This window comes from Prionailurus bengalensis, chromosome A2 (assembly GCF_016509475.1).
Source record: "Prionailurus bengalensis isolate Pbe53 chromosome A2, Fcat_Pben_1.1_paternal_pri, whole genome shotgun sequence".
Taxonomy (NCBI): Eukaryota; Metazoa; Chordata; class Mammalia; order Carnivora; family Felidae; genus Prionailurus; species Prionailurus bengalensis.
This window is the reverse complement of record NC_057348.1, coordinates 150,039,210-150,064,881: the sequence shown is the minus strand read 5'-3', so window position 1 is coordinate 150,064,881 and position 25,672 is coordinate 150,039,210. Positions and strand designations below refer to the sequence as shown.

The following is a 25,672-nucleotide window of genomic DNA, read 5'->3' as shown; positions in this document are numbered from 1 at the left end:
GAAGGCGTTATTGACAACTGACAGGATGGCTTCAAAGTCAGTGTGGCTCCCTAAGAGTCCTCCTCCTTTGCTCTAAAACATGCATTAGAATTCTACCGGCCGTATGGTGGGCACATCATGGTAGCTCATAGGTGTACACATAGAAACCTAAGGGCTGAGGTGGGCAGAAAAGGCACGGAGAGCTTTGCACACATAGATGTTAGGGAAATTATACAATCACTATCACTATGTTACATCCATTTCTGTTAATACTTCTTTCTTCCCAAATAAAGAACCGGAGCTGGGGAACTACAGATGTCCAAACTCAAGAGGAAATGACCCGTATGGTCACCTTGGCTACTTGTGAGGGAGTAACACATACTGAGATACAGAGTGCCAGGAAGGCAGGGGTAGGCCGGCTGGCCCAGGGCCAAGGTGGCCTGACGGGTCCTTGGGTTGGGATGAAGCTGCATTGAGCAGTGGGCTACTTTTTATACTAGGGAGTTAAAGTGCTCTTATTACAATGTTACTTACATATCTACACATAGAAATCCAGATATGTAAACATTTCATGCTTATAAGTCTTATACAATGACAAACCTGAAATAATTTACAAATGGAAGAAAATAAAACAGCAGAACCATATGATTTGTACCAACAATACAAACCTACTATAACTGATGACGGTTTGCTTACATAAGATTACAAACGAGAAATTTTAAGGCCTAGATCCAGCACTTTATTTCATCGTTTCTATCTTTTGATTTCAATAATATGAATGCTATGGGGGTGCCTGGGTGGTTCAGTTGGTTAAACGTCCAACTGTCAGTTTCAGCTCAGGTCATGATCTCACAGTTTTGGGAGTTCGAGCCATGCGTTGGGCTCTGCACTGACAGAACAGAAACTTCTTGGGATTCCCCCCACCCCCCCCTTCTCCTGCTCATGCTGTCTCTCTCTCTCTCAAAATAAGTAAATAAACTTAAAAAAAAAAACACAGATGCTATGAATGTTTTTCACCTAAAAAACCAAGATTAACAATTCCAAAGTTTGGTTGGTTTGTCCTTTGTTACTGCAGAAAATCTGATTTCATACTTACTAAAATCTGCTGGTGTGCAATATTCAAATGCCAATACAAATAAAATGTCACAGTAATTCTATGAAACTGACTGGTTTATTTCTATAGATATGGAGCGAAGGGTGATGTGATGTAGTTGAAAGATGACTAGGGTAGGACTCAGCAAACCTGGTTTCTAGAACTGGTCTCCTACTGGCTTGTGGCCCTTTAACCTGAGTTAAACTCCCTCGCCTGTGAGTGTGTGACAATCAGATGAAATCTGGACATGTCACTGTAAGGCGTTCTACAGTGCAGTATTTTGTTGTTACTGGGGAAGTTCAGCTGAGGAGCTGCTTTGTGAGGAAAGATGAGTTCAATTTTAGACTTGTTGAATTTGAGGTGACAGCATGACATGAATCGAATGTTCCTTTCTAATTCAATCACATTGTAGTTTGCAGTCAGAAGCCCTTCCCAGTGGTTTGGCTTCGGTCTTCAGATTCTTGGCCTAATATTCCTTTGGCTTTCTCAGTAGACAGCTTCAACCACAGCAGGGAGAATGAGTCCTTAATAAGTGCTTCCCAAGCTAATCAAACAGAAAGGCTTGATTTGCTCTTCTGCGTTTCTCCATCAGCCGTGAGGTCTTGGCTACTACTTGGGGCCTTTCTTTTCCAAAACAAGCAAGAGACATATAAGCCCCATCTGAGACATCCTGTGCTGGAAACAAGCCCCCTCACCCTTACTTCTCCTAAATGGAACCTCGCGTGAAGCCCTCAACTTCCCACTCTACTTGAACAATTTGAGATGTTACTGCCTTCCTCCTCCGGCCTACCCAACGTGCTTCATGGCTGGAAGTTGCTGGCTTGCACCTCTGGCGTGAACTACATTTGCCATCTATCCGGGCCAGGCCACACTCAACCTTTCTTCGGCTTGGATTTCTCCTCGGAGGAGTGGCCTGACAACTGGACCACCCTAGGTCTCTTCTAGCTCTTCTCGCTTGGTACTCTTGGTACCCCACCTTGGTAGCTCCTTGCCTAGCATCCACAGTTACCAGGGCTAGATTTTTAAGGATCTGTTATGAGCACTAATAAAGAAACATATTAAAGTCGTTTTCAAAGTTAAAAACAAACGAGGAGCCAAAATGCTTTCCTGGCATTTTAAATCACAACATGCCCTGTTGCTGGCTTAGTCACAGACCATATGACGATTTACTAAACTTTATCAGTAAAGTTTATTAATTATTTACTATTGTTAGTAAAGTTTATTAAACTTATTGAAGTTTGCTAATTTATTTCGAGAGAGACAGAGACAGCATGAGCAGGGGAGGGGCAGCAAGAGAGGGAGAGAGAGAGAATGCCAAGCAGGCTCCATGCTGCCAGCGTAGAGCCTGATGCGGGGTGTGAACCTGTGAAGCCGTGAGTTCACGACCTGAGCCAAAACCAAGAGTCAGACACTTAACTGACGGAGCCCTTTGGGCACACCTAACCACTTGACTTTATAAGTCAAGTGTGCCAATGACTGGATATGTGTGGAAATTCCTCAACTCTGAGACTCCCTCCATGAGCCTCAGTAGTTTCTTAGCTTTTAGGCCTCTCTCATAGCAGCTTACCCTTCACACTACTACCACAGGTTTATTGCTTTTCTTTCAAAATGGACAACTTAATTTGTTTCATTTTTTTCGGATTCTATTTGCTTCAACCAGACAAGAGCAGATGTATAAAAGAGAAAGTGAAAATCAGCTCTCTTATCACACCTTACCTGATAGGTCCATATCAGACATGGGCACCAATGATATCCAATGTATTTTACCAGACATCTTGTTATGCACACACAGATACCTTTACTGTTAACGAAGTGGGATAGTGTGATACCTATCATTTCGTAAATGGTTTCTTTACTTTATTTGTGACTGTTTTCAACACATTAGCCAAATATAATTTTCAACAGCAACACAGTATGTATAGATGTACATAGTAGTTACATGGATGTAACTATAATATAATGTATTATCTACAGATGGACAGTTAAGATTTTTCCAACTTTATGGTCTTATTAATGAGGCCGCAAAGGACATCATTCTAGATATACTTTGTCACTTGTTCAACAATTTATCCAGGAAGAATTCTCAGAAGCTAGCATTTCAGAATTTAAGAGGATCCTGATTTATATACTGAGATAAAAACAAAATGTTAACATTTCTCATTTCCCACACACCAGATTTAAACATATTTGAAATGCTGCTGACTAGTAAAAATCATATCTAACTGCCCACTGGATTGTAATAAAAGGGTACCAATCCCTTTGTTCCTTCTGTGAAACCTCACCAGATGCCGGCACTGACCAGTCTAATGGTGTTCTGCACTCTGCAGAGACAACCACCGTTCCCAGATGTCTTGGGAATGTGGGACTCATGATTCCCCTGAATCATCTGAGAACGATTAAACTATGTTTACTGGAGATTTAACCATTTTGTTGAAATCCATTCTTCTTTAAAAAATTTGTTTTTAATGTTTGTTTTTGAGAGGGAGAGAGAGAGAGAGAGAGAGAGAGAGAGAGAGAGAGAGAGATGGAGACACAGAATCTAAAGCAGGCTCCAGGCTCTGAGCTGTCAGCACACAGCCTGACATGAGGCTCGAACTCACAGACCGTGAGACCATGACCTGAACCGAAGTCGGATGCTTAACCAACTGAGCCACCCAGGCGACCCCGATCTATTCTTCTAAAATACTGGTAATTCTCAAATGATAGCTAAGGCACCTCTATTAAATAAAAATTTCTGATTGGCCAGCATACATGATTTCCACGCTGGGTGGAAGCAGGTTTACTCTGGAGTATTATGCTTTGTTGCTTGCTAACTACCTTCGCTCATCTCTTGGAAAGCACCTCGTGAAAATATGATCGGCTCTGCTGCAGGAAGGCCAGTGCTGCTGGTAGCAAAATGGCTCATCAAATATTTGGAAAGGAGTGTGTGTGTGTGTGTGTGTGTGTGTGTGTGTGAATAAGTGTTCAAAAATCTCAGAAGTCCATAAAAATTACATGATGTTATTTGATTGTGTCAGTGCTATGAAAAAAGTAGAGAGGGCTGGCTTTTCTTTCATTCCCAGAACCACCAGCTTAAAGGCTCTGGTGTTAAAAGAAAAAACAGGATTCTGAAGTGGGAAAACTTTCTTGGAATGCTGTGGCTTTCGCACCAAAGACGTTTTAAGTTTTTACCGCTAGAGCTCAAGAGCCTCAGTATATCCAAGTAACAAGATAATCATGTTACATGCTGTGCCTTTTAGACAGAAAGTGCAAACAAAGAGAAGTGCTGAAGAATGGCACATAAGGAAATCACTGAGAATCGGGGTCTACACTTGGACGGGCCAGGGTCTTAGTGTATACTAGATGAGAGAAAGAGGAAGTGGGGAAGCTTCCATAGTAAGACACCGGGGCAAGGCACTAGTTTTCATCTTGCCCCTGGGCTCCCCTCACCCTCTCGTCCCCATAAAATATTTCTCAAGACTTGCACAACATTGACAGAATTCTTAGAATTTCACCTACAGTATAGGCTGTTTCATTTTGTTTTTACCCTGTGTTCCCCACAGTTTGAAGAGCATTACCCCTATCTCCTTTCATTTTGTCTTTTCTTCCATTTTGCTACTTTCTGAGTTAAGACCACAGCACATCCTTAAAGTTTTCAAGTAAAAATGCTGGCAATGTATTTTATTAACAAAACAAGATCTCTTATCAGGAAACCATGTTCAAAAATAAAATAAGAAAAAGCAATAACCATTTTTTATGGAGGGGGAGGGAGTTGACTTTATTACATGTTTAGGATTAGAGACCTGGAGAGAATGAAAAAGAAGCATGGGTGAGTCTATAATGAGTACAAATTTACTTATTTTATGTTGATAGTCACAATACTACTCTGGTTAGCCACACAGTTAATCAAGTTTGGATGTGAAATCTTGCTATTCTATCTTTTTTTTTTTACATACGTGGTATATATCATTATTTTGCAATTCAAAAAAATTTAATAATATATTTGACGATTTTCTAATTCAGTTCACCAAGATATAACTTATTCTCAGTCATCTACTACACAGGATCCCAGTTTATTTAACCATTTCCTATTGCCCTACATTTGGATTTTTCCTAGTTTTTCTCTATTGGATACAGCACTGTTGTACCCCTGTGTTTTTATAGGGCAGATACTGGGAAGTGGAATAGTATATGTTCATTTAAATTTAAGATTCTGGGGTGCCTGAGTGGCTCAGGTCTTGACCTACCAGTTCACGGGTTTGAGCCCTGCATCGGGCTCTGTGCTGACAGCTCAGAGCCTGGAGCTGCTTCAGATTCTGTGTCTCCCTCTCTCTCTGCTGCTCCCCTGCTTGCGCTCTGTTTCTCCCTCTCAAAAATAAATAAACGTTAAAAAAAATTTTTTTAAATAAAAGATTCTGTGGGATCGGTCTTCACAGTAGTTCCAAGGTGCTCCTAGTGACAGTTCCCATGCTCTTTCCCCTCAAAGGACCAAGTCAGATCAACATACATTAAGACAGTCCACTGCTAACTGATAGGGCCAGAGAAAATATTGAATCTTCTCTATCTTGTATAGCCATGGTTTCTAACATTTTAAGAATGTGGATCCTTTTAAAATATCAAGAAACATTAAGATATTATGACAATTGCTCGTATTTTTGTTATTTACTAATAAAATGCTGTATAAAGTGTCTATAAATTCAATACATAAAAGGTAATCTGTATCTTATAAACCACTGCATTTATATATATCTGAAGAATAGTCTTTCATGCCTGAAGTAGCTATTTGTCAAACAATAGACTACAGAAAATACTTGGTGTGGATATGAATCTTGGAATCTCTTTATTTCCCTTTCCTTCCTTCCTTCCTTCCTTCCTTCCTTCCTTCCTTCCTTCCTTCCATGTTTATTTATTATTGGGAGAGCATAAGAGGAACAGAGGACCAGAGGATCCAAAGCGGGCTCTGCACTGACAGCAGCAAGCCCAATGTGGGTCTAGAACTCATGAACCACAAAATTGAGTTGAAGTCAGATGTTCAACTGACTGGGCCACCCAGGTGCCCCTGGGAATCTCTATCAATAACTGCACCACTAGAGAACCACTGGGGTACAGAAAGAGATTACAAGAGCACCAATGAACAGACTTTGAATTGTCACCTTCAAACTCTTTTTTAATAAAAAAATTTTTTTAATGTTTATTTATTTTTCAGAGGTGGGGGAGGGAGGGAGAGAGAAGGAGACACAAAATCTGAAGCAGGCTCCAGGTTTCTAGCTGTTAGCACAGAGCCTGACATGGGGCTTGAACCTATGAACCGTGAGATCATGACCTGAGCTGAAGTCAGACGCTCAACTGACTGAGTCACCAGGCGCCCCTAACACTTTTTTGTTTTTCAACATTCTTCATGCTTGATAAGCACACATGAAGATACATACACAGACCCACAGGTAAGGTGAGGAAAACTTAAGAGAAAATAAAAGGCTCAAGGCACTAAGATGAGGCCTATTTATTTCAGACTTTTTTGCTTGTTTTTAATATGGAACGCTTCATGTTCCTTGTGCGAGGCCATGCTACTCTTCTCTATATAATTGTAGTTTTAGTATATGTGCTGCAAAAGGGAGCACTATTTATTAAAGATTTAGAGAGGTTCCCATTCAGATCAGTTTCCAAGCCTCTGTGTTTTCCTTAACTGTCTGTGCCACATTCCTATATTTTAAAAAGAGAATACTGCATCTCAAGTTCCAGCAGACTGAATAAATTCACCACCTTAAAGAAGGAATCCTACCAGTAGTTGGCTGTTTGCAAATTCACAATAACTTGTAGGCCAGTAGATAGTTGGCTGAACCCTCAGATCCGCTCTCCCCTCCCTGCGTCCCACACGACTTTCACTTTCATATAAGGAGCTGTTCAACAGAAGGTGGCTTTGGTTGAGAGGGCGATTCTAGGTTGTAACTGAGACACTCAACCCCAACCTGGTCCTATCCCCAGCTTTCTGTAGCTCTGCACTCCCCACATAGGCCAGACCCAGGAGAAGACCACAAGGAAAAACAACTTCTTAGTCAATTACGTTTCTCTGATTTCCCTCGTTCTTGGTTCTGCTAAGGTCATTGTCTTAACCTGGGTCTTAATATGGGATCCAACTTAAAGAGTTAAAACCTCATGTGGGTTGAAAATGTACTCATCAACTATTAGACAAAATGACTCATACATACTTTCATTATTCTTTTTCATGTACCAAAAACCCTGGTGATTTTCTTTCAGAATATGAAATGCAAGCAGATTCTTTAAACGTATCCAGTCAGCTCTGTGAACTGCTCAAAAGCTCTTAGCAAAATCTCAGGCAATGCCGTGATCAGGAGGGAAAGACCATGCTACTGAAATGACTCATATTTGCCCTGCAGATTTACTGTATGTTTGAAAGTTAAGAGGTTTATAGCAACATTCCAGGCTCTTAAATATGATTTTGTTTGTATGTGGTGTCTGAAAAAATGTTGTGGTTTCACTTAATGCACATAAAGCCCAATTCTGAATGTTTTTCCCTTGAATTCCTTAAAGAAAGGCATTAAAAATGACAATGGAGAAGAAAAATCAAGAAAATAAAAATATTTTTTCAAGGCAGAATATGTTTAGAAATGGATTAATAGCTAATAGTCAATTGGTCGGTTAGTAATTAATATATGATAGAATGAAAGAAAGTTCCTTTGATTTAGAGTATATATATTTACAAATATTTTAATCTATCATTTATATATTATAGATTTTAATTTATTATTTATTTTATGTATGTATATATTTATATTACATATATATGTACATATATTTCTTTTTTGGTAGGGAAAGAAGGTAAAAATAAGCTGAATTTCATTGTATAATTCATTGCTATATCAGTGGTATGCCTTTTGCTAGGGTGAGGGCATATATGGGAATAGTATATTACTCTGAAGGAATTTACCCAGGAAGAGAGGTATGCTCTATTCCATCTATTTCCCTTCTCCCACCCCATCTCTACCCGCCCCCACCCCCCAGCTTTTGAGAATTACTAAAGTTTGCATACCAACCAGAAGTTTTGGATCCCAATAGTAAAATTGTGTGCCACATCACTTAGTGTTTTTTCTTTTTAAGTTTATTTATTTATTTTGATAGAGAGCATGCACGTGCGAGCAGGGGAGGGGTAGAAAGAGAGGGAGAGAGAGAATCCCAAGCAGGCTCAGCACTGACAGCACAGAGCCTGATGTGGGGCTCGATCTCAGGAACTGTGAGGTCATGACCTGAACCGAAACCAGGATCTGATGCTTAACCGACTGAGCCAACCAGGACCCCCCGCCTTTAGTGTTCTTATATATGTCCTCGATGCAAGCTATCATCACCTGCCTTCCATATGCTTTATACAACGGTGACATTCCATAATCACATGCATTTTATAACCACAGACCATGATGGGGAAACATGGGCTGCACAGGAGAAAAAAACCTCAGACAGTGAAAGAAAAACCTCTTCACTTGTCTGTGCACACTACTGCAGCTAGCTGATTCTTAGCATCATTATGATTGCAGTGTCCTATTGCATAAATACATCAGGTCTGTCTGATCGTGTATGGTTAGAAGAGACCTGGGAGTGCTGTAGGTTCTGATTCTGACTTGGGTTGTATGGCTAACTTAGGGCTTATGGGAACACAGTTCCCAGAATGGTCCTGCCCTATGGTCTGCAGACCCCTAAGTTTAGAGACTCATTTCTAAATCGATGCAGGTAGTCACAGGAATTTTTTAAAATATGGATTCTAATTGTTTGGAATCAATATTTTAAATTAAGCAGATGTTTAACATAACATATCTCGTACCTGTAAATGAGTGTCTACTATGTATAATACATGATTACTTTATTATTTTATTTTATTATTCTTTTTTTCATGTCTATTTATTTTTGAGAGAGAGTGAGAAAGACAGAGTGTGAGTGGGGGAGGAGTAGAGAGAGACAGGGAGCCACAGAATCCGAAGCAGGCTCCAGGCTCTGAGCTGTCAGCACAGAGCCCAACACAGGGCTCAAACTCGTGAACCATGAGATCGAACTCAGACGCTTAACCAAGTGGGCCACCCAGGCACCTCTATTTTTTTATTTGAGAGAGAGAGAGAGTGAGTTCGAAGTAAACTCCACGCTCAGTGCGGAGCCCGAGGTGAGGCTCGATCCTACCACCCTGGGGTCATGACCTGAGCTGAAATCAAAAGTCAGACACTCGGCTGACTGAGCCACCCAGGCACCCTTCTATCTATTTTTAAATACCTACAAATAACCTCTGACCCAAATTTTGGATTATTTTAATTCTTCTCTTACTTTGCTTTGTAGTTTTACTCCCAAGGTATGCATCCCCAAGAAATTTATTTTTTAGTTTTGCCTTCTTACAACTTTACATAATCATCCTATATGCATTCTATGATTGGTTTCCTTCATAAAACTATGTGTTTCTGAGATTGATCTGGGCTTCTATGAATGGCTGTAGTTTATAATGATAGACGAGGCACAGCGTTTCCAAAATATATCTTGAGACTGGGGTTAATATCTAATTCTTCATGCAGTTGGTACCATTTTCTTTTTGAAAGTCCATAAGTGGTTAGTGATATGCAGTAGAAATAAATGAATAGAATCTGGATTTACTTTCTTATAGAATTGCTATTTTCATTTTGAAAGGAAGAAAGCAGCTGTCAAACCTATTTAGTACAGATTTTGGAGGAATAATTCCATGACAGCTTCCTGAGGTTAAACTAAAATGTCTCTATTTTGTCACAAACAGGACTGCATTTGCACCCTTCCTGCTGTCCCACTCTGTTAAAACAATAAGCTCAGTCAGATACAAACAGATAACTGTTTCCTTTATAAATGTTTAGAAAGTGTAGGTATGGAAAGTGGGTTGATGATGGAGAAGATCTGTTTTGCTCCTCACTTGGTTATTCAAGTTAAACCTTGGTCAAAATGAATGAAAAGGAGTAAAAGAAATGTTTAAGTGGTCGGTTAGAGAATTAAACTAACCAAACTTTCCTCTCTTTCAACTCTTATTCAAGTGGTATAAAACATGGCTAACAGAGATAAACCCACTTACTGTGTTTTCATAAATATCACCTTTTCTTCATCATCAGCGTAGCATTCTTTGTCTAATAAGAGATCTTACATAATAAGAACCTTAAATAAATATGGTCATTAATAAACGTAGGCTTTTAAAAATGTTGCCAATCAAAAGTAAAAGCTGATTTGGGGCTGTTTCCTGACCGCTGTACCTATTAAAGAACAACCTTGCTTTATCGCGCACAGTAGATGTGGACAATCAAGCTTGCGCTTAATTTATTTTCAAGTACAACATGTTAAACCCATTCAGACGGAGGGTGTCTATGACTGGGAACACTACATTTTGCCGGTTCTTTCTTTGGCATATAGGTCTGGACCCGGATGTACAGCTGGCGTTCTGAACCACTGCCTCAGAGCAGGCTGCAGGGAGACCCCCACACTCCCACTGGCCAACTTGGAGTAACTGCATCTGACCACAGATACGTATCCAAGCAGGTTCTCTTCATAGTCAAAGACTTAACAGCCCAGGAGCAGAAACTCCCCTTTCCATCTGTGAATGTCAAACTAGGAACCCATTTTAGAGGAGTCTTAAATTTAGCGTGATCTGGAAGTTCAAGTCTCACCCCCAAATTTGAAATATTTGTGTGACGTGGTACAAAGGTCCATCATTTCACGTGGTGGAGCTTCAAAAGTACGGTGCTGCTATCACACTGGTAAACATTTGACAAAAGGAATAAAGTTACTGGAAAAACAAAAACAAGATGTCCTTAAGTGGAGATTATGAACCTGTGACTAATTAAAGGGAATCCCTGTCAGGGGAAAGCGGCATTGCAGACCTGCCGACGGAAATGGGACATGGCGTGTGGATACTGCTAACTGGAGTCACATGTCCTGTGTCAGCTGAGAGGACTCTCAGCATCCTCGCTAGACAGGCAGTGCTTACTGCAGGAAAATTTATGGGTAATGGATTTTCATAACAGGCCTTTTATGATCCTCTCCTCCCCCAAAAGTACCCTCTGGAGCTTTTCTGCTTCCACACTCATTTTTCTTAATTGGAAAAAGATTTACTGTTCATTTCCTCTTTCCCGGCACTCTCTGTTGGATCCATTTCTTTCCGTTCCGGTGGCACAGCCTCCCATCTCCTCCACCACCACCCCCCGCCCCCCCAGCCCCCCGCCGCTTTTGTCCAGAGAAAGCTCCACTATACTGATAAATATGACACCGGAGCATTGTTTCTAGCACCTCTGCTGAAATATGTGACTGTCACTTTAACAAGAAAGCATATTTTGGGGGTGATTACTTCCTCCCTGACTCCAGAGGTATTGCACAAAGTCACCTAACATCCAGCTGGCTCATAGCTCCCCTCCAAGTGCTAGAACTGCAAAGTTTTGTTTACAAGTGGTAGCAAATAGAAAGACAAACCTTGAGTGGAGACAGGAAATGGAAAATGACGGGCCAAATCCTGGATGTTTGGCCCTTTGGAAAGAACATTTATACTTGCAGGGGGACTTGGGAGCCAACCATTGCTAATGGGTCCAACCTCCCTACTGTTGGGAAAAGAAGTCAAGGAGTTTGCCCTACACTTGGTGGATCATCTTCCTAAGTCAACAGAAACCTTACCTAACACCGGGCCTGCTCACTGCAGAGGGAAAAAAGCAAACACCTATTTGTTTTGACTTGGTTAAAAGCCAGCCTGAACAAACCAAACCAAATAAAAACCTTCCAAGCTTAAAGACTCCCTTTGAGTTCACAGAAGACCCCTATACAAATGAGAATATTTTAATAGAGGAATATTAAATAACGAAGCACCTATATTTGTGTGTGTTAACTGAATCAGAATCACAAACAGCTTAAGAATAGGACAGCCAAGGCTCTGAAAGAGGGAGACGTGGGCACCGGAGGCATTCTTGTACAACACTTAAATTACTCAAGGGGATCTGTCGCATACCAGCAGACTTCTATCCCAACAATAGATTATCAACCAACAAGGCTTATGCTGTCTTCTGACTAGTTCCTTAAAACTGTTCCCTGGTTCAGGAAGCACTGCTTCGGTAGGGGAGATAACTGACTTTACTCTGCACATATCAGATTTTCTCACAAGAAATTACAAAGTTATAGCACTGGCATTGGCTTATAGGTTTCAAATCTCGTGTACATCCCTCTCCCCAAAGTGGTGATCCATGTGGAACCTAAACTTTGAGGGGAGGCCAGTTAAATTCAGGGGGGTACATCAGGGTAGGGAAGTCTGGGAAGCAAAAGGGGCTGCATGAGGGGCCGAGATTCTGAGGATGACATGGTGGGGCTGTGCCAGATACGAAGGTAGAGTCTTAACTGGGGGTAGTAGGAAACTGCAACCTGACACTGGGGTGGCCAGAATTGGCATGTCCATTCAACAGCGAATTTACTGAGCACCTACTCTGGTCAAGCCACTGAAAGTAGAAACCAAGGTGAATTAAACTCCTGCAAGGAGTTTCTAATCTGGTAGGGAAATGTAACAGCAGAAAAATGGGGTAAATATCAGAGGACACTTACTGGTACAATGATCTCAAGTTTAGAGGAAGAAGAAGATACCTCCAGCTGAGGGATCAGAGAAGGCTTCACAGGACAAGTGGTATCTTTTAGGACTGGGGGATGGGGGCAATGGAAGAGGCCCTTTCCACAGGCACACAGAACTCAAATGGCAAGGTTGCAGAGTCAGGAAATATGGACATGGAAAAGCAAACAATTCAGCCTGGCCGGGGCTGGGAGTGCATGAAGGGCATTAGTGAAGCTCCAATTGTGCTTGGCATACACAGGCCAGCTCCTAATAACTGAAAGAGTAAACCAAACATTTTACAAAGCTTAAGGAGAGAGGCTCCCTCCATGGCAGTGACCCTAGGCAGCACACAGGGAGGATTTCCTAGCTTTAGTCTCCACTCCAGGTATTTCATTCACTCTGCAGCTTTCCCAAGAAATAAAGGGCCAGCAACCCAATATCAGGGGCTCCATAAATCTTAGCTGCAGGAGGAGACTACTTTGTTCAGCAAATCTGACGATCATTTACAACAGTAGCACTATAAAGGATCCTTCAAGAGCGATAAGCTATGAACTTTCAAGTTTTTAGAATGGCATTTTTGTCCTTTCTTATTTTGGCCACCTTCTCCACTGTCTTGTACTCACTTTGCCCACAGAGTTAAGTCAGATTTTCACCTATTCTGTTTGTAAATCAGATCCTAGGTAAAATCCACTACTGTGGCAAGGTGGTGAGATATTAGGACCATAGCATAAGTAAGCAAACTAGAAGGGATTTTGGAGGTTATTTTCAATCCAAGATCCACATTATATATGTGGAAACCTAGGGTCTAAGAGGTGAACTGATTCATGGAAGTAATTACAAAATCAAGATGAGATGCAGGTCTTTTAGTTCCCATCACTGTTTTCTTTCTAACCAAAGACACTGTATGAGCTTTCTGTAGATTAACAAATAGCTTCAGTCATCTAAGCCAGGGCCTGACAAACTATGGCCCATGGACCAATCAGTCCACATTCTGTTTTTGTAAATAAGGTTTTATTGGAATGTAGCCATGCCCATACTGTCTATGGCTGCTTTCAATTCCAGAGTTGAGTAATTATGACAGAGGGCTTATTTGCCACAAATTTGAAAACATACTATCTAGCCCTTCACAAAAAAAGTTTACTGATTCCAGATCTAAGGCAACAGTCTCAAAAATTTTTATCGTGTACTCCTATCAAAAAATTAAGCATACACACACACACACATTCATTTATTTATAGTGCTTTCCTAAGTGTTTATAGATTTATATAACACAAACAGAAATTTTAAAAGGGTAGAACAAAACAAAAAAAAAACCCAATAAGTAATGTTTAATTTTTTAATGTTCATAAAATCCTTTTTGAAAACTCTTGGTTTAACAAATTGTGATCAGTAATTTGAAGGTCTGGCTTTTAGTTCAATTTATTTTGATACTTGGTCTTAAATGACAGTCAAAATTTCATTTTTTAAAGAGCCCTTAAAAGATATATAGATTTGGGGGAACCTGGGTGGCTCAGTCAGTTAAGCGTCCAACTTTGGCTCAGATCATGATCTCTTGGTTTGTGAGTTTGAGCCCTGCGTCGGGCTCTGTGCTGACAGTTCAGAGCCTGGAGCCTGGTTTAGATTCTGTGTCTCCCTCTCTCTCTCTCTGCCCCTCCCCCGCTCATGCTCTGTCTCTGTCTCTCTCTCTCTTTCTCAAAAACAAATAAACATTAAAAAAAAAGATATGTAGATTCACATGGAAAGAACATATCATTGGCTTGGCATTTTGAAGCATGATATGAATATATTCAACCTCCCCACCAACCGTGCAGTTTTGTTTTGTTTTTATGAAATTTGCCTAGAAAATTTATGTCTGTCCTGATGTCAACCAGTTGTTCATTCAGAGTAATCCCAAGGTGTTTTTAGTTTTACCTTTTTAACAAACAGCTTCAAATCTAATTTTTCAAATTTTCTTCAGATTATTTAAAAAATTCTTCAAGTTTTAAAATAGATTAGAAAGTGTTTCCAAGGTGAGGTACGAAGCTCTGATACTCCTGATAGGTTACATGTTCACACCTTTTCAACAACGAAATCACAAAACAATGGGGTCACATTCCAAAAGACCTCTCCCCTACATGAGTTTCTTCTGAAAAGCAATTACATCCCCCTCTCTGTTGAAAATTCACCTTCACTGAAAGGAACACGTGATGTGTGTGGCCGAGGAAGCCAGCACTCATACACGCTCGCAGCATTAGTGACGGCTCCAGCACGTTCTTGTAGTCTCCGTGGGCTCGCAGGATTAGTATTACCTTCAATCTGCAGCTTCTGCAGAAATTCTTTCTTTCTTTTTTGAAGTGAATTTTGTGCCCAGTGTGGGACTCTAACTCACAACCTGGAGGTCAAGAGTCACATGCTCTACTGACTGAGCCAGGTGCCTCTGCAGAAATTCTTCTCAGTTCAGAAATCCAAGTGAAGGTAGTTTAAACGAGGTAAGCTAGATCATCTGTAAATCCACTTCCCCAGTTATAAGTAAACTGGAAGGAGTCGTAGTATGTGAAAAGGCAGGGGGTGTCCTCCCCTCTGGGGGTGGAACTCTTGCTCTTCCCTCAGGACCAGTCATATGTGGTTGGAAAGATGGACCGAGTGAAGGTGCCAGTGCCTGAAAGCATTATTATTATTAGTCAAGCTTCATTTCCTGTTCTTTTAACTTCATTTTATACTCTCTTGCTTTCTTTCCTTTGGTCAAGCTTCTACTTACAATGCTTTTGTGTCCTCGCCACCTTGACCCAGAGTAATCTTCCCTACCTTTCAAGGCCAGCTCAAATGCTATACTTTTCTGAGATATCTTACTAGACACGATGGATGGATGTCAACTGGAAGGAACTCTTGCCCTCCTGTGAAATCTTTGTTGTCATTTCAGATATTGGTCATATATTGCCTTGTTGTCATTTGTGTATCATTTTATCTCTCATGTCATGCTTGTTGAAAGCAAGGATTAGGTTCTATACACATTTTTAGCCCTCCTCCCCAATGTGCCTTGCATAAAGCATTTTTTTTTTTTTTTTTTTTTTTTTTTTAGTAATTGAATTCAAGAAAGGCATATGGTATAAGACACTGAGTAATGGCAATTGTGAAGGCTAATTCACAATGATGAAAGCTAATTCAGTTCCTTGAACGTGAGGTGAACTGCCTGAGTTCACATGGATTTATCTGAGTCAGACATGGAAAGGACAACTAGGCCAACCCGGTGTCATTTATAAAAGTTCTAGAGTCAAAAACAGAACAACAATGGTGCCCAAAAGGACAGGTCAATGAAATGTGACTCAGTTTCATGAACAGGGAAAGACCAACAATTCTATACCAGGCTCATGAGTATTTACTGAAAAAATGATGTTTAAAGTTATTAAAGCTTGGGGCGCCTGGGTGGCTCAGTCGGTTAAGCGTCCGACCTTCAGCTCAGGTCACGATCTCGCGGTCCGTGGGTTCGAGCCCTGCGTCGGGCTCTGGGCTGATGGCTCAGAGCCTGGAGCCTGCTTCCGATTCTGTGTCTCCCTCTCTCTCTGCCCCTCCCCCGTTCATGCTCTGTCTCAAAAATAAATAAATGTTAAAAAAAAATTAAAAAAAAAAAGTTATTAAAGCTTTATTAGTGGGAGAGGGCTACTCCAAACTGTGTTTCAAAGGTGCACGTGTTTTTTCAACGAAAGCACAAACAATGGGGCCATTCTCCACAAGCATATTCATAAGCTTTGTGGGTTGCTAAGAAGGCAGATGCTCCATACTGGCTTGTGAAAACCTGGCTATGCCTGCTGCCATGCTGCATGGGCCGTGGGGCTTGTTCTCTGGCCATGAGTTCTAGAAGCTGAAGCCTGATTGTTCAACAAGGGAAGAAATAATCTTTCAGGTTTAAGCTTCAATACTAGGAAGTGATGGAACAGAGCCATATGAAACCAACCTATATGAGTGATAGTGGCAGCCTCAAGGCCATGCTTGGAGACAGAAAAGGGTTAGCAAAAAAAATAGGAAGTAGAACACCAACCTTTCACATTTCTCTCAATTCCTTTCTACCAGAAGTTGTAAACAACCACTAGTCAAAGCCTTCTCACCAACGTCTGCCTGAGGAGGTATCTAGAGAATTTCGCTCATTGGTCCAAAATGCAAACGTTTTAATGCATTTATTATAAATCTGTTTCTCATTCGTATGCTACTTTCTCTGTAGGTGGCATTATGTTGCAACTACATATGGAAAATCCCCTTAAGATAGAGCTGAAAAATGTGTTTTCCTAGTTAAGAAGAACCAAATGGTTATGGACATGAAAGATACTTGACTTTTGAACCTAGTCAATAATCAGGGGCTAAAGTCAAATTGAGTCAACTGGTGTTTTCCAGTCTGACTGGGGACCCTGGCCCGCTTCAAGAGCTTGTGCGCGAGTGTGTGCGCATAGGCACACTACCATCAGCCTGTCTCTGTTCTTGTCAGATGACAGGCCTTGGCTTGGCTCATGTTCTGTATTTTCCTCCTGCTCTAGGGTATGCGTTTCCCCCCATAGCTCTTCTTGTATCATCTTCCCTTGTAAATTGCTCATATCTCTCTATATTCTCTCTCCTCTCACTACCAAGCCTAGTGTTGGTTTTGGTCTTTTGCAATGTCTGTGGAAAGCAAAAATAATTCAGTACAAGTAGGTGAACAAAGCAAATCTGATTTAGCTATTCCTTTAGAAATATTTCCAAGTGCTCTAGTCAACACTGATTCTATAATTCATCGGCTAAATTGTTGAGACAGCCAAAAAAAAAAAAATAGCTGATCCCGCTGTATCAGGGGCTGTCTTGTCACTTTTACAATTCAATATCAGAGTTAGGCTTTTTAAATTAGTTTGATAAAATATCCAAAAGGCCAGTTCAGTTCGGTTATTAAATGTCTCAGAATGCTATATTGATTTTTTTAAATTAATTAATTTTTGAGAGAGGGAGAGAGAGCGAGCCTGCACGTGAGCAGAGGAGGGGCAGTGGGAGAGGGAGTGAGAATTTTAAGTAGGTTCCATGCCCAGCATGGAGCCTGACTCAGGGCTCGTCTCGTGACTGTGAGATCATGACCTGAGACAAAACTGAGTCAGATGCTCAACTGACTGAGCCACCCAGGTGCCCCTTGATTATTTTTCATTCAGACATTAGTAGCCATGACCTTAAAATGACATTGTATCACAGGCTTGTGCTCTCTAGAGTTCTATTTTGAAACGAATTCTCTCCCTACCACTTATTTTGTAGTTTCTTTTGTGTCCTCCATTGGCTTTCCTCCTCAGCTTTGTTCTTTTCTTACTCACCATACTTGTCCAGGGTAATCTCATCGATGCTCATAACTTGTTAGTCAATTTTAAGGTGATGATTTTCTAATGTATATTCCTTGCTCAGGCTGCTCTCCTGAATTTCTAAATCACTGTTCTTCCTTGGTAATGAAATTTCCAGTAAAAAAAAAAAAAATTGAGAGCAAGGAGTTATTCTGGAAATTACATTATTCGTGACTCTTCCAAAATTGAAAACTTCTCCCCATGCTGATACTGCACTCCCAGATTCTATTTTTGAAGACATATGGTTTAAAAAAATTTTTTTTTCATTCCTCAGTCATATCATCCTATCCTGGCTACAGATAGCCATTACGCAACTTCAGGGTGTACAACTGACTTAATATTAAAAGAAAAGTCAAGTAAAGAAGCATTTATTAACTAAATTAAATACCAAGGGGCGGGTAAATTCCATAAACACAGAGAAGACATTACAAATAGAACCTCATTATTTATGACATTGAAAAGGATACACTGGTTTTCGACTACTCGGCAGAGAATTTCACGTCTTACACGCATGAGAAATAAAGTATAAACAACACCCATGTGTCTCGAAGTTGATTTTGGTTGAAGGCACAATCCCCTACTGTTAGGCTTCAAGCAACTGAACTGAACCTACCAATTGGAGAAGAAACCTGTCTAACTGGTTTCATTTATATATTGTATTTTCTTTAAAGGTTTCAAAACCTCAGCAAGAAGAGCCCGGCCCTGCCATCTGGGGGCTGTGTGACACAATAGAGGATGCATTCAGAGTAGTGCTTCTCAATCTTGGCTGCACATTAGAATCACCTGGGGAGGCTTTTAAAAATCCCTCTGCCCAGGCTGTGCCCTAGACCAATTAAATCAGACCCACTGTGGGTATGATCTAGGCATTAAAGCTCTCCAAGGATTCCAGTCTATAGCCAGGTTGAGAAACACAGATTCATAATGAGTGACTTAGGAACAATTTAGGTCAGTCGCAGTTATAAGGCAGTGTAGAATCATTCAGCAAATAAGAGTGGAAAGAGAAGCCACGGACAAGCACTTCAAGATCAGAGAGGAAGCAGATGGGGACACTCGTCCTTATGATCCTAGACGCCAGGCTCTTTTTGTTTCTTTTATTTGTTTGAAATTGAGGTATGTCAATATTTATAAGCAGAGACTAGGTGTTACGTAACTTAATATCATGCAGAAAATTTTTTAACTTTATTAAACATGGGTTAAATACCCTGAGTGGTATATTCTTTCCTCTTTCCATTGACCAAATTTGACTGAGTCTGGGGGTGCCTGGGTGGCTCAGTCGGTTAAGCGTCTGACTTTGGCTCAGGTCATGAACTTGCGGTTCGTGAGTTCGAGCTCTGCATCGGGCTCTATGCTGACAGCTCAGAGCCTGAGCTCTGCTTCAGATTCTGTGTCTCCCTCTCTCTCTGTCCCTCCCCCACTTGTGCTCTCTCTCTCTCTCTCTCTCTCTGTCTCAAAAATAAATAAAAGATTTAAAAACTTAAAAAAAAAATCGATCAAGTTTTATGCCATCTTCGTTGGCTGGTGGGCAAGCAGGCCTGGCAGCTGGGAGCATTTCACCTCCTCCCCTGATGAAAACATGACAGAACCCCAAATTCCTATTCCTTCTCTATCACGGACGTCCTGTGTCAGGATGATGTTCTTAAAACTTGGCGAAGGATCCGTGAGGAAACAATTCTTACAGCCTGTTACGGAATTCGAACTGAACAAAAAAAGAGAGAGAGAGAGAGAGAAAAAAAGAAAAAAACTCGGTCGGGAACCAGCCAAACCAACGAGGTACCTGCCAAACCACACCTTATCCTCCTCAATCAGCAAAAATATCCTCCGCCGCCCGACTCCTCTTTACCTCAGCAACGGGAGCATGTTCATTCCCTTATTAGGACACTGGCAGTGGCGAGCGGGCCGCTCACGTCTGAGGCCCAGGAGCGGCTTCTACAACATGTGCAGTTCATCAAAAAACGAGAAAGAGGATAAGAGGCACCGAGGGAGGGGACTGGAAAAATTAAATCCTCGCTGTATGGGAGGAGAGTCTATTTGGTAGGCCACAATTATGGTTTTGGATTAAAAAAAAAATTTTTTTTTTAAAGGCCAAACCAAAAATCACAATCCTAATATTTATTTTTTTTAACGCTTTTTTTTTTTTGGAAGGGTGGTTTTGAAACTCAGAAGTGCAGTCAAGGAAATTTTAAGCTGAATGCTTCCAGGGAGTTGAATATGTATGATCAGTGAGTACCTGGTCTTAACCTTCGAGAAGGGCTGTCCCAGGTCTAGAGCATAAATCTGATCCTAGAAGTGTCATTTGCCTTTTTTTTTTTTTTAACTGGGAGCAAAATAAAACCCTGTTCCTCCTGCCTTTCTGCTTGTCTCCTGTCTCATGGGGTGTCCTCATCCTGGCTTACCACCTTCTTCCTTTTCTTACAACGCACCACCATTCAAAACCAGGCTCTTTCTGATATCGGTGCAACTGGGAATGGCTTCCGGTCAAAATGAGACATTGCCCGGTTATAATCTGTGTCAGCAGGGCTGTCCTGTTAATCCATCCTGTTTAGTGGCTAAGCTGTTTTCAGAGCCAACTCACGAACTCAGATCCATCCAAGCGATAATGGATTACAATTCTAACTTTTTATAATTTACAAAACGCTTCCACCATGTACATATTCTAATGGGATCTTTAGAATACTGGTGAGATAGATACTGTTATCATTCCCACCTCACAGTTGAGGAAACAGGCTCGGTGGAGCCAAGTGACTTGTATTTGGAGCTAGGACATCACTATAATTTGGGGCTTTTCAGACTGCTGCTTTAAAAAAAAAATTTTTTTTTAACGTTTATTTATTTTTGGGAGAGAGACAGAGCACAAGCGGGGGAGGGGCAGAGACAGGGAAGGAGACACAGAATCTGAAACAGACTCCGGCTCTGAGCTGTCAGCACGGAGCCCGACGTGGGAGTCGAACCTGGGAACAGTGAGATCGTGACCTGAGCCAAAGTCGGACGCTCAACTGACTGAGCCACCCAGGCACCACAAGACTGCTGCGTTTTTCTGTCTCAAAGATGTCACAGTATTATTGTGTTCTGCTCAGATGAGTTGCTCTGAAGTTTGCCAGAGAGAATTGAAGTCCTCAAGTTCCCCCAGGGACTTCTACACAAAGGGTGTTCAGGCCTCTGGGAGATTGTAGGAGGCCCCAGGAATCATGTCACCCATCCCTGGGGCTGGGCTGCCACTAACAACTAACTCTGGTAAATATGATCCTTATTAAAGTTATAGGTAATATCTCTAAGGCTAAAAAGCCAAACACAATGGCCTTTGTCTATTAAAAAAAAAAAAAGTAACACTGGTGATTAAAAAAAAAAAAAAGAGGGGGATATACTAGACCAGCCAACCTTGCCTTTGAATGAGTGAAGCAAACAAACTGTTTAAGAAGACAAGGAAGCTTATTTAATGGTGATAATTCCCATCTGTGCCGGACTTACTAAATGTGAGGCAAAGGACAAGATACATCTCATCTAATCCTTACAAGAACGTTGAGTAGACATGATTACTCCCATCTTGTAGTCTAGATGAGCAAAGCCGACACAGAGAAGTCAAATCACTTGTCCAAGATGAACACACGTAGGATTTTAGCTACCTTCTGGCTGAGCCTCAAATTTGGGCTCTTTGCACCACTATACTACACCACATCTGCTTCTCTCCAGGTCTCAGTTCTTGACAAGATAGGATTTAGAAGTTAAGATATGGAGAAGTTCAAAGTCACTAGAAGAGTGTATTCGCTTTTAATTGGCATAAGAAAGTCATGTGATATTAATCACCACGAGATGAGAGGAGTTGCTAGTTTTATGGAAGACTAGATCTCCCACTGGGGGAAGAGGCACACTCACTGCCTCTTTGTGGGACTCAAAGTGGTATTTAGTCTCCTGTGCTGTTATATTTAAGATCAAGAGTCATGGACGATCTACGACCCTCTGCCGACCACTCCTCTCACCCTCTCCAGCCCTGCTCTGCCAGGAGGAGAAGGTTGCTCATCAAGCAGAATCTGATGTCATATTACAAATGCTGCCAGATTCTCCCACGCAGACCAGAGGTTGGAGCTGTGAGAGCACAGGCAGAAAGTAACATCCGTTAAGTGTTAAGCTGGAGAGAGCGAGGGAACCACCAGAAGCCACTCAGCCTGGAGCTAGGAGCCAGGGGCCAGTCATACACACACCCAGGCAGGAAGGAGGTGGCTGGGCCAGTGAATCAACCTCTCTGGCCTCATTTTCATCTGTAAAATGGATGTAGTGGTACTTAATTTGTAGTACTGTTGAAGGATTAAATGAACTACTATTTCTAAAGTGCTTAGAGCAGTGTTTGGCACATAGTAAGTACTACGTGAGTGTTAACCATTTTTATTAACTTATTATTATCACTGTCCTCCTCATCATATGGGAAATAGGTTCTGCGCCTATATGTTTTCCAAAGTAGACTGCTGTTTCCAAGCACAAATGGGAGAATTGAGCAGAAAGGCTTTTCTATCTCAAGAGCCTGAAACTCTTTTTCATTGCAAATATTAACACTAGAGAAAGCTCAGAAATGCAGAGCAACTGCAGGGGAAGATTCTTATCTTCCGTTGGTATTCCCTTATTCCTCTTCTGTTGACCACCTTTTCTCTGGCTTTCCATTTTCAGGAGAGGAGGCTGGAGGGGGAGGATTGTGGTGAAAAATGTCCAATAAATGGAATGCCTTTTATCTCTCATTTTCTCCGTCACTCTCATAATCCATGTCACTTCTCATTAAAATGTAGATGGAAATTTATCATCAGACAGCTTTATCTTCCCATGCCAGAAAACGCACGTGTCCTACTGGAAGAAAATAATCCCCTTCTCTATTCATCTTTGGGGCTGGCTTAACACCCAACCTTAGTGAAGAATGGATGGTTCAGAGCTCTATGTGTGGAGGCTGGTTCTGACTTTCACTGGAATGGCTTTAGACAGACAGCCTGTCAGCGGAGGACCCAGATGTCCCGATTGCCCCAATATCCTCTGGCCAGCTGGCATTTTAACTGTACTGGGAAATTATTCCACATATCGCTGATGAATTAAACTAAGGAATATTGTGTTAAACTATTTAAAATCTTCCAGTCCTTGTGGATTGAACTGTGTTGTTTAAAAATGATACGTTGACGACTTAACTCCCTCCTACCTCACAAAGTGATCTCATGTAGAAATGGGGGCTTTAAGAGGTAATCGAGTTATGATGAGGTCATTAGGGTGGCCCTCACCCAATATGATGGGTGTCCTTATAAAAGGGGGAAATTTGGACACAGAAAAGGATATTCATGGAGGGTATAAACTATGTGCAGAAAGAGACAATGTCATGTGAAGGCAGAGATTAGGTTGATGAATCTACACCCTAAGAACTGCCAAAGATCGCCAGCGAACCACCAGGAGAGAGGCCTGGCATACAAACTCCATTGCAGCCCTCAGAAGGAAACCCTGTCTGTTATGTTCAGCCACCCAGTAGGTAGTACTTTGTTACAGCAGCCGTAAGAAACTAATACAGTATTCAGTTTAAGGCCTGAATGTTCTAATTTGTTAACAATTTTCCCCCTACAATTTCTAGCATTTTCTACTGTTTATTTAGGTCAGTGGTTCATTACATGTGACCAGCAGTCCATCCATCTGATTTCTTAAAATGCCTTTTATTGTAACTTACAAATCTAACCTCTCGTATGCTCAATTTTCACTTTTGGTGTGTTCCTTTTGCTCTTCTCATACCTGGGGATCTTGGTTAGGGATTTACCTGCAGCTCTGAGGTAGGATCATGAAACTCTGGCCTTCCTGGGCTGGCTGGATGGCTGAGCCACTCCCTGGATGGAGGGAATGTTTTACAGGATTCTCTCCCAGCCCCTACATCTTCAGATCCAGGAGAGGCAGACTCATAATACTTCCCTGGCCCAAAACTAATGTTGAAGTAAGGTCAGAAATTTAAAAATGTATACAGGGGAGGGAGAAAAAGTGGAAAATAAATCTTTCCCATGACACTAACTCCTTATGGGCCTGGAACACATGGTTCAATCTATGACTTCAAGGCTATTTCCCTTGGGGTGAAACCTAGAGGTTGTACATGCTTCCTGGCTGCCCTTCACCCAATGAGTTTAAAATGAGGGCTCCCCACTAGGCTTCAGTCTGAGGCGCTTTGGCCCCTTTGTGAGCAGGAAGTGTTCACTACTCAGCTAACTAATACCAGAATAGGTATTATCAGGCCTCTCTAGGATGCACATAATTTGCCCAACTTTTAGAGACCACAGCAAACTTTAAAATGCAGAAGTAATGGTCAGGTTTGTTACATTCACTTTTGGGAAGTCTGTATACTCATACTATATGTTGAATTGTGTCCCCTCTAAAAATATGTTGAAGTCCTAACCCCCAGTACACCCTCAGGCTATGATCTTACTTGGAAACAATACTTTTATAGTCATATCAAGTTAAGGTGAGATCATTAGGGTGAGCCCTAATCTAATATGTCTGGCATTCTTTTATTTTTCGTTATGTATTTATTAAAGAATTTTTTAAATGTTTATTTATTTTTGAAAGAGAGACAGAGCGTGAGCAGGGCAGGGGCAGAAAGAGAGGGAGACACAGAATCTGCAGCAGGTTCCAAACTCTGAGCTGTCAGCACAGAGCCCGACCCCCTGAGCTGCGAGATCATGACCTGAGCCGAAGTCGGACGCTCAACCAACTGAGCCACCCAGGCGCCCCTGTCTGGCATTCTTATAAAAAGGGAGGAATTTGGACACAGAGACAGACACAGAGGGAAGACGATGTGAAGAGAAATAGGGAGAATGTCACGTGCAGTAAAGGAAGCATCGGTTCTATGCTGCTACCAAACAGGGAACATCTGGGGCTACCAGAATCTGGAAGAGGCAAGGATTCTTTTCATACAGGATTCAGAGGCCCTGCAGACACCTGAACCTCAGACTTCTAGCCTCTAGAACTGTGAGACAATTAGTTTCTGTAGTGCTAAGCCACCCAGTTTGTGGCACTTTGTTATGGCAGCCTTAGGAAGCTAATACAACTCATCACATGCTTTTGTGATTACCCAGAAGCTACCTCAGATTCATCGCTGTGGCACCCACTCATGCCAATAATTATCACTGTCAACCACCCTCCCTGCCCACCTCCCCACAACTTTTTGAGCACTTACTAAGTGCCAGGCACCATGCTAACCATTTCACATGTGGTTTCCTCTTCTCATACATGAATAAGCTGAAAAACTCAGCAAGATTAAGTAATTTGCTCAAGGGCACACAGTTAATAAGACGATGCAACGAGAAGCTGAATCCAAGTCTTCTGGATTGTGAAGTCAATGTTCCTCATTCATACTCTCCTCACTTGTGAAGATCACTCAAGGGCTGGTGTCTTCCAAATCCCTGGCAAACAAATCCCCTCTTCCTAGTACGTCCTCCTTTATGACGTGTCTGGTTTAGGCCAAGTAGGAGAAGCAGTAATTCTATCTTTTGCCCCCAAAGTCCACTTTCAGCAAGTTTCCTTTAACTTCAGAGTTATCCAAAGTATAGCAGTATGGGTTACCATTTTTAAGTAGTTAGTAAATGGAACAACTCAAAACTGAGACGAAGCATTCCTCTGATTTTTCTGGGTTAGATGGATGCTTCATGGATGGATGTGACATGTCAATCACAAACCAAGTTCGGCTGCCTTTTGCCCTAGCAGTAGTTGCTTACTGTT

General features: G+C 41.5%; 1 protein-coding gene and 1 pseudogene across 33 annotated transcripts in view; both read right to left on the bottom strand.

Moving 5' to 3' along the window:
* The window catches only part of CALD1 (caldesmon 1), a 187,355-nt gene that overhangs the window by 40,750 nt on the left and 120,933 nt on the right, over positions 1–25,672 (bottom strand). The window lies entirely within an intron of this gene.
* Positions 6,576–6,669, bottom strand: LOC122488832 (annotated as a pseudogene).